The sequence below is a fragment of the Montipora capricornis genome, chromosome 4, assembly GCF_036669925.1.
Source record: "Montipora capricornis isolate CH-2021 chromosome 4, ASM3666992v2, whole genome shotgun sequence".
Classification (NCBI taxonomy): Eukaryota; Metazoa; Cnidaria; class Anthozoa; order Scleractinia; family Acroporidae; genus Montipora; species Montipora capricornis.
The window spans coordinates 12,725,115-12,735,114 of NC_090886.1; the positions used below are offsets into that span (position 1 = coordinate 12,725,115).

The following is a 10,000-nucleotide window of genomic DNA, read 5'->3' on the forward strand; positions in this document are numbered from 1 at the left end:
ATAGAATAGAATAGAATAGAATTTTATTTGCTCAGTTCATGTTAATGTACAATTTAAAGTTGGATACAAACAAATAAATAGATAAAATAATCATAATTTCAAGTTTAATTTAAATATTTGAGCCTAGGAGCTAAATAAACTGGTAGGTTTTCGAGGTAGCCCCTTGCCATATCGAATTGTTTCTTTTGCTGTAGTTTAGGGAAATAATGAAGAAATAATACAATGAAAATAGTAGCAAAGATGATTATAAGTAACGATTGGTCAGGGGCACCCAACGAGAATATAGTTCAAAACCACTTAAACATAGCATTGTTAAACGTATTTTAGTATTTAAATGGTAGATATAGGCACATTTTTATCCCCTAAAAGTTTTTCATCTGTTCGGATTTCCTAGATGAAAGTCTAGTGATCCGAAAATTATAGGGATCAAAACTTAGCTTTTCGAAAATTTCAGCCAGAAAAAAGGCTCCCGAAAATTCTAGGTGACCTTTTTAGGGTAAAAATCCGTTAAAAATGGGCAATTATGCGATTTTTCAGATGTTCGAAAATCCCAGGAGAGGCAGGCAAGCAAGAAATTTTACAACAAATGTTCCGAAAATTATAGATCTCAAATCGTCTTCCGAATAGATATTTCCCGAAAATTGACGCTGGGTGCCTCTGATTAGTGCTGGTTTAACAGCAAGAAGTGCTTTAATTTTGTATTAAATCTTGAAGAGGGTACGTTTTAACATTTTCAGGAATTTTTTGCCATAGATCAGTAGCTACGTAAGATATGGACTGTTTGCCTATAGTTGTGCGTACCCGTGGCTTGTGTATAATTCGGATTTTTTTTAACTGCGTATCTAGTATTATAGGCAACGGGACCAAATTCAAATGGCGTTCTCTGTTGATGAAATACACGATCTTCTTTTGGTGATTATTCCGTAGGTCGATTATAATGGTGAGTGATTTGTATTTAATTTCTGATATTTATTCATCAAGACTCATGGAAGGCTACTCCTATTTTGATAACCCAAAATGTGGTTGTTTCACCGCCACAGGCGCCACAGACTGGGAGAGTAAATTGTATGGAAATCTCGATAACAAACTGCAAAGATATTTACGCGCAAAAGTTGTCAATAAAAAAGCCGTTCGTTATTGTCGTGGTGACGTCCTCGCTTTTTGTGTGGTTATTTGCCTGATTTTTGAATGCGATTTAAGCGACTACTCAAAAATCCGGGTTGTCACTCGGAAAGTTCTAGCTTACCTCACATCTCGCCGATAAAATCAAACTTCTCCGGCATCAGTCATGCTCAAACTCCGGCGATGGCCACATCGCCGGAGTTTGAGCGTGACCGATGCCGGAAAAGTGTGATTTTATCGGCGAGATGTGCGAGGTAAGCTAAAAACTAGACGCTCCGTGAGCGTACACTGGGTTGCCTGTGGTACGTGCAGCGTTCCAGACAATAGGCCATTTCCGAGTTCATGTCTGCCTCCTCTTCAAAGCGAGTCTAAGTGCGAAGTTTTTGTGATGGTAATTAGTTCTACTTTACATATGAATGAAAACAAATTTTCATGACAAAAACTTCGCACTTAGTCTCGCTTTGAAGAGGAGGTAGACATGAACTCGGAAATGGCCTATTTTTTTTTCAAGTCGGGGGACATTAAGACCATTTGAGGGGTCACCCAAAAGTCATACAAGCAGAGGCCCTTTGGCTCACCTGTGCATACGACGAAACAGATCCTTTTCTGAGGTTAAAAACCTGGCTACCGGCCTATTAATTAATCACTTTTCAGGAAGAAAAAATTCCTGTCATCTTTAAAAAAAAAACAGACACGCATTGCTTACATGTGGTAGTGACGTAACACAGCGATTTATTCCATATTGTCAACTGAGCTGCGTGTTGTCTTCCAGGAAATTCAAGTTGTCTTTGCGTAATATGTAGCTCTAACAGTGCACGATATTGTTTTGGTATTGTATATCGTTGTAGTGCCATGGTAGAGATCTTGGGTAAATAGCCCTCTGAGAAGACATGTGGTTACTAGCAAAGTACTGAACCCATGAAGAAAATAAAAGGGAATCGAGAAACATTGGCTTCTGGGCTGACATGTTGATCATTTTCAAGTTCCCTCACAACTTCTTTTCACCACAAGTTTAAGCGTGCACTCTGAGCATCTGACAGCTTTGTAATAAAATAACTGAAATTAACCCTGTCCGGCGGGGTTAGTATCTGGATGGGTGACCTAAAAAATATCCCTTCATAAAACAGAAGCATCGGACCGAAAATACTATTAACGCTAACAAATGCGAACTAAGCAAGGTACAGATTTTGTTAGCTTGCTTTATGCAAAACAAATATTGATGAAAAGTAAATAAATATTGATACACAGTTTTTAGGAAAAGCAGAAGGAAGTTTCCAGGACGGTCGATCGAGAATAAAATATTTTGCCATCAGCAATAAAATTTACGACATGAAAACAACATTAATTTTGAACCGCGAATATAAAAAGTTACGATCAGCGACAAACATTGTGGGAGAGTTTTGCTACGTTCAATTTTGTTATTTTACTTTTGGCTGCACAAATAAATCGCAAAATCGAAGGTGACATCGAATTCAGCGGGAGCCGTGATCAAGTTACCGCGGCATGTTTACTCGCGAAACAGTGAAGCATCTGTGTCAAATGATGGCAAGATGCCGGGTTTTTGTTTTTGTTAGTTTTCTTTTTTTTCAAGTGTTATAAAGTTTGACAATAAATGTGGGAATTAAACACAAAGATCACAATCGCCCAACTCTTGAGGATGACCATTGTTTCTGCAAAGTCAAAAATTTACTCTCCAAGACAAAGTCATTTATCACCAGGTAATTCCATCGTTTTGGAAATAGCAGCTACTTTATTTATTATTCATCAGCATCACAAATTTTTGCCGATTTTGGGGCTCATTTTGTTAAAACTCAAGCACGCTTCCAACAGACTTGTTTATTTTCGTGACTTATGCGCTGCTTACAGTGCATTACAACAAAAATCCTCCCTTATCATATTTCAACACACGTATGCAAATTTATTATGCTCGAAAATTACACAACATGGCAAAATTTCACAAAACATGGAAATCTCACAAAACTCTTTTCAGCGAAACAATTATTGAAGCAAACAACATATTCGCTATTAGAGGCAAAAAACCCTTCCAGGAGCCCATGAGTAGGAACTTGCCTCCCCCATACAAGCCCTATGAATCAACCTTTACCCGTATCTTTCTATTTTTAGAACGCAACGAGTTCTTTGGCACTGCACGCACTGTTTAAAGTGGCCTAATAAGAATAAAGTCATTGTCTAACAAAGACAAAAAGAAGGAAAAACAATGTACGCAAATTGTGCGAATTGATGTAAATTGATGTAAATGTGTGTCTCCTGCTGAACGGTTAGTTCTAAAAATAGAAAGATGCGGGCAAAGGTTTACTCAAGGATATAATGCATTGGGAGGCTCCTAGTCATGGGCTCCTGTCCCTTCCTATTTCAATTGCGTGCACACAATCGGTGTCACAAAGCATATGCAATTAACTAAAAAACTGACAGTTCACATCAAACCCTTTTCGAAAGAATCTTGACCGTAAATAATAAAGCACAAAAGAGACAACAAGCTTCATTCAAATAATTTTTCACTGTCACATTTTCAATTTTTTTTTACCTTTGCAGAGTTGAGTACAAAATAAATGTTACTTGCCAGACAACTTAGATGGGACTTCAGTAAACACTGTGAGACAGATAACAGAGATCACAGATCCACTTAAGGACGGTGCCTACTAATTAAAGACATTTTTGCCCCAGTGTGATTATGCAGGAAATGTACCTCTTAAAAAGTGTTATTGAAATCCAAAAAGAAAATTGGGGGTAACCACGCATTTTTCATAGATAAGTCATGAATAACATTTGTAAAAAGCTTTAAAATACAAAGCAATGTATGGCGTTCTTTCTTAAATTGAAACTTAATTATCTCTCAAAAATGCATGGTTACCCCCAATTTTCTTTTTAGATACCAAGAGTACTTACTAAGATTTACTTTCTCCGGATAGTTTTAAACTGCGCAAAAGTACCCCTGTAGTAGTAAGCATCAGTGATAGGAAATCCGAGTATCTAGGGATGCGCAGAACGCGCATATGCGCAATAACAGTAGTAGGCACCGTCCTTAAGGTGTTCGATTCCTTCTCTATCTTTGTTGAACCCATAAGTTACCAGAGAAATTTTCATTTGGTTTCAGGGTTGTACATAACACCACCTTGGCGAAATATTAGAAGTACAGCTCACTTTGATTTCGGCTCGACGGGCGAAAGACTGATTGCTGTCGAAGTCCATTACTCGTCGCTTTTAAGATTCCAGATCTTTATGTTTCACCGCCTGTCTTGACGTTCCATTCTTGAGCTCCATATGGATTTATTTTGTTTAAAGGTGTACTAAAACGCCATGCGCGAATGACTTTCGACGCCATTGCAAGTAACTTAAATGTCCTCCTATGTGCACCAGAGAAATCTACGCATTACCCCAGCCCCCTCAAACCTAACAAAATACGCAGAGAAGACTCTATGCACAAAGACACCACTTAGCTGGGGAGTGACAGGCAAGACTTTTACCGACACGGAAAAAAATGAAAAAATAAATAAAACTAAAAATAAAAAAAACACGAAATGAAACCCAGATTCTGACTGAGTTTGGCAACCCAGTAATTAGTTGCCAGCCTTTCCTTTATTTAGGTACGAGTGACAACCCGGGAATTTGAGAAGCCGCGTAAATCGCATTCAATCAGGCAAATAACCACACAAAAAGCAAGAAATTCACCATGACAATAAAGTACGGCTTTTATACAGAACTGTTGCGGATAAATATCTTTTTCAGATTGTTATCGAGATTCCCATACAAATCCTTATAATTTTTTTACCCTCCGAGTCTGGGTCGCCTTTGGTTTCACATCTGACATCTGATTATTGACCCGAAGAGCAGTCTCGAATAAAGTTATTTACACACTGAGTTGTGACCAGTTGCGGATTAGAGTTTTTTTTCCGAATAGGAACTTCACTCATGCAGATCGATGGTGAAACGATATTTTGAGCGGAGAAGTACCCAAAAGTACCCAAATTTTTTCACACTTTCAGAGTCGAAGATTTTATTCAAAATACACCAGTTTAATGAGCCCACAAGTGGCACTTGTGATCAGGCATTTTTGATCATTGCATTTGAAAGCGATCGCACAAACGCGGATTTCAGATTTAATTCACTTTTCTTTAATTACCTATGTTGAAGGAAGGAATAATTAATTCGAACCAGCGAGGGAGACGCACACGGCACACATCCACATTTCGACTCTCAACAACATGGAGTAACGCATGGTCGCCGTTCTCTCAAGCACTCGATGTAGCTCATATGAGCTTCCCTACGTTTCAATGTAGCACACGTAAAATCATTCGACTTGACAACAGATTTTTCCTCCGACTCGCAATGCTTAAGAGCCGAAGCCTTGACACCAATGTCTGTTTGTAAACACAACATGCTATTCTCTATCACTGTTGGCTATGCATTATGGGATACTATTCATTCCTCCTCTGGTTGTTGTTCCTAAATAATAATTAAGGCCAGACCTCAACACCGGCAACTCCGTGGCTCTGATCAAAGTTTTGGACGCCGCACAGAGTTTATGAACAATGGTCGTGAGATTTATTCCTAATCCGAGAAGAATGATACGGAGCCTATTCGGATGCAATTACATCGGCAGCAGTTTCAAAGACCCTGAGTGTTGGTCCGGATGGAGCCGAACTCCCGACCTCTCCCATGTTAGTCCGATCAGTGTGGACAATGGTTAATGGCGAGTCATGCGCGTCAACTAGACTTTTATAGATTGTGCTAGTAAAAGGAGCATATTATGCTACTAGCAGTGCCCATTTTTTGTCAAATTATGCTCAAATTATGCTTGTTTTCCCAAATTATGCCACTTGTTCTTAAAATTATTCCTTTTGCAAAGTCCAAAAAAAATAGGCACGCATTGCGTACGTGTGGTAGTGCAGTAACTTGACATAGTGCTTTATTCCATAACTGTCAAATGAGCTGCATTTTGTTTTCCAGGAGGTTCAAGTTGTCTTTGCGTAATATGTAGCTTTAATAGTGCACGATATTGTTTTGGTACCGTGCATCATTATAGTGCCATGGCAGATGTCTTAGGTAAATAGCCCGCTGAGAAGACAAATGGTTACTAGGAAAACACTAAACCCAGAAAGAGTAGATTCTGTGCGCTGTCGAAAAATGTTAAGACTTCTTTTCTTAGCTGGTAAGGTCTGTCTTTTCTTATTTTTTAGCCTTTTCTCACCTCTCTGCAGCAAGAATTATCGCTGGAGAACTCAATGCCGCGATTTGCTTGAACGGCACGATTATTCAACTTTTTCCTTGCCTCGCTTTTGAGGCGGAGAGCCCTGGAAACAGATGGCAACAGAGGCAGCGATTCTTTTGGTATGAACTGCATGATTCCTGCCATTTTGCAACTGACTACTAATATTTTTGCTCTGGGTCCGAAAGTCCCGAAAAATTTCGGGCGTATTCGAGTACCATACATCTCGATCTATCTTCAAACCGACATGGTTTCGAGGCATGAAACTTTGCAATTATTTTGTTTCTTCGAAGGGGTCTTGTAAATCTCAGGATGGACCAGCTTTCTAAAAATTGCAACGGCAAATCACTTAATTCCCTGAAGACAGGCCGTGCTTGACGAAATATTGATTAAACAATAAACAAAAAAACAAAAAATTCCCCATACCCGTAAAACCAGCCTTGCGTTATTATTTTGTTTCTAAAATAGGTAGATAGCAGTTTCACAATTGGCTTTTCGAGCATGGAAAGATAAAGGGACTTCGGGAACCTGGTCATGGGTCGTACTTGTGCCATAGCATAGTCGTAAGCATGTGTGGCACACTTGACTCGATCACTTCTAAATTTCCGTAGGTTACTTGTGTTTAAGCCCGCTGACCGAAAGAATTACGGTATCTGATGACCAGAAGGTTGGAATGAACAGGCTTGGCCTGTTTTGTTGATCACTTGGATGTATATAGGGTGCTTACCATTCAGCCAAAAATCCCGAAAATTTCGGTTAAATACCAAATGGAAAATCTCTTTGAAAACTCCTGATTTTCCGAGCGGAACGAAATATTTGGAAATTCCTGTACCATTATACCAATTATTCCGTTTCTAGGGGCCCGTTTCTCGAAAGACCCAAAAACCTTTCGGGCCCGAAAACTTGGCATTTATGAAAGTGCCACCCACTTGTTTTGGAAAGCTGATCTTTTAAGACGCCTTCAAGATAACAAGAAGCAGAATAACTGTGAAGTTCGACGACTTAAAACCTCTCGTTTCTTGAGACACAGAGGAAATAGTGTCGGACACCCGAAAAAGTCCCGAAAAGTTTCCGGACTTACGAGAAACGGACTCCAGTGGCCCGTTTCTCGGAAGTCCCGATAACTTTTCGGGCCCGAAAAGCCATTTGTGAAACTGGCAACCGCTTGTTTTGGAAAGCCGATCTTTTGACTTCTTTTCAAGGTAACAAAAAGAAAAATAATTGTGAAGTTTGACGACTTAAATCCTCTCCGTTCTTGAGATACAAAGGGAATTGTAAAGTTCCGGGACCTTCGAGAAATGGGCCCCAGGCCCTATTTCGAGCAAAATTAACTTTGAGTGATGAGGGGAGTTAAGGCCTGAGAACCAAGCATATGACCGCCTTTACTTGGCCTTAGTACGACTTTATGAAAACGAGGCAGGTGATACTTGATTCTATTCTTCACCACCTCGTTTTCACGTAGTCGTACTGAGACCTCCCTGAGTCGTCCGGCCTCCATTCTCAAATGCATACTGGAAGATGATCACCCACCTTTTACATGGAAGTTGGAGTTTCTGACTTGAACAAAAAACTCGACCCGCAAACCTAATGCGTCAACTCGGGGCTAAAAATGTTCATCTTACTCCAACTATAAAACGCAATCTTAAAGGGGCTAGGTCACGCTATTTTAGGTAATTTTGTTTAATTTTGTTAATTATGAGCTCTAAACGTCAAATTGGCAGAGCAAGAGTCTTTCACTTGCAAAATCACGGCCACATAACAACTGAGAATGATTTTCCAGCTGTGTAAATGATATTTTGATATAGACTGATATAAATTTGAAAAAAGGTGGGCCGACGTTTTTCAAATTTACCCAAATTCAATCCACTTCAATCCTCTCCAGTTTTGTCCATCCATGTCCCTTCTTGGCTTCCCTGTGTTTTGTTAGAGTTCTTCTATAGTTTTGGACAATTATTTTGATATTTTAGTTAATTCTATGACCATTCGATCAGTGCTGAGATTGCCTAAAATTGGGTGACCTAGCCCCTTTAATCCCTTTATGACAAAAGAATTGCAGTTTATGGTGGCTGACATTCCCAATTCCCCAAAATAAAATGTTTTGCAATTGTCACCCAAGGGAAGGATGACACAGACGAAAGCGATCGCAAGTTGGCCAAAAGAGACCGCTGATTTATTTTTCAATCAACGTTTACGAATTTTTTGCTATATACACCAAAATTTAAATTGTCTTGCTTAATTTAATGAACTGCTATGACTACGTTCAACACTCAATATGAAATCTTCCTATGAAACGTCAACTATGATACTTACAGAACGTGGAGTTTAAATACCCCGACTATGGTCAAACCACGGAAAAATAAATATCTATTTTATGATCTCTGCATATGCAGGTCTATTTTCTCTAAATAGCTTAAACAAAAACATATCTTTGATAATTTTCCCACATACATCAATACTGGCTGTAATCAAAAAGTTAACTTTCAGTTAGAAAAAAAAATTAACAGTACAGACAAAGCAGAGTAAACCTGGACTAATTACTTTAGAGTCTTTCTCGCTGTAAAGACTTGTAATGTTTCACATTAAACTTGGTTTAATTTAATAAAGAACACAATGCAATAAACCCTATTTTGAACAAGGAGTTGTTACAATTATAACTTTTTGTGTACATTTAAGCTCAGAGTGGACGCACATAGCTGTCAAATAAAAGGGGATTGATAGATAATAATTACCTAATCATAGGGGCCCCTCGTCATACACGAGGTGGTCACCTTCGCAGCTGTTATGATCGCATGTGGCGATGTTGCGTGACATTCCAGGGTGCCAGGAGCAAACAAAAAGCATTCTCCTATGTGACTATAACAAAGTATTAAAAGGCATTTGGGAAACTGTCGGGACATGGGCAAATTTAAAAGCAACTTGACTCGAACAAAAAAATAACAGTTTAAATCACGGGAAATGATGTTCCGAATCAAATTTGTTTGAAAAGTTTTTAAAGAACACGTTTTAATTCAAAATAACTGAATTTCAGATCTCAGTGGTTACAGTTGCTAATACAATGGTGACTTTTTTTTATCTTTTCTGCCTACGCTTTTCCAAGCCATACTTTCGGCTCGCCAAACAACTTTTCGTTTGTTACAGAATATTATCTTTGGTTACGCAACATTGAAATTCTCTCCTCTCTTCCACAAAACCTCTTCCGAGGACTGATTGTAAGACTTCTAAAAATGCCAACGTTGCCATTGCTGTTGGTTGTTACCTGCCACATGTCCCTTAAGTGTTCCGAAGTTTAATTCCCATTACAAAGTGTACTTGACTTGATACTTGTAAGTCGATTTTAAAATTAAGAGCTAAATTGTCATGACAGTAACTGGCTCCTACTTTGAGTACAAGACAATTAGCATTGTTTGCGTAGGTCCTTATGTTTTGGCGGGGGAATCGAGCCTTCATTCATTCAAGGGATCAACAGGCATCTTTTTTCACCAACACAAAGACAATATTTGCATAAGAAAGGAGTTCAATTTCTTGAGGATTCACATGGAACATCGTAAAACTGTCTTTTCTTTGTTTGGTGGCTGTGACCTCATGCTAATAGTGTGGTATTTCTTGGTCTTGAGTCACATTGTACGTGTCTGCTACTCAAAGTAAAAAAAC

At 38.8% G+C, this 10,000-nt stretch overlaps 1 protein-coding gene and 1 long non-coding RNA gene across 2 annotated transcripts in view; one reads left to right on the forward strand and one right to left on the reverse strand.

Moving 5' to 3' along the window:
* Positions 1–9,147, forward strand: part of LOC138045558 (uncharacterized) — a 9,597-nt gene extending 450 nt beyond the window's left edge. Inside the window, exons 2-3 of the long non-coding RNA XR_011131612.1 lie at positions 847–940; positions 6,321–9,147. This is a non-coding gene — a long non-coding RNA (uncharacterized lncRNA). The remainder of the gene's footprint in view (positions 1–846; positions 941–6,320) is intronic.
* Positions 8,492–10,000, reverse strand: part of LOC138045556 (zinc finger protein 429-like) — a 20,642-nt gene continuing 19,133 nt past the window's right edge. The window contains exon 3 of the mRNA XM_068892102.1: positions 8,492–10,000. This exon is cut by the window's right edge and continues 5,700 nt beyond it. The gene's annotated coding sequence lies outside the window, so the exon portion shown is untranslated.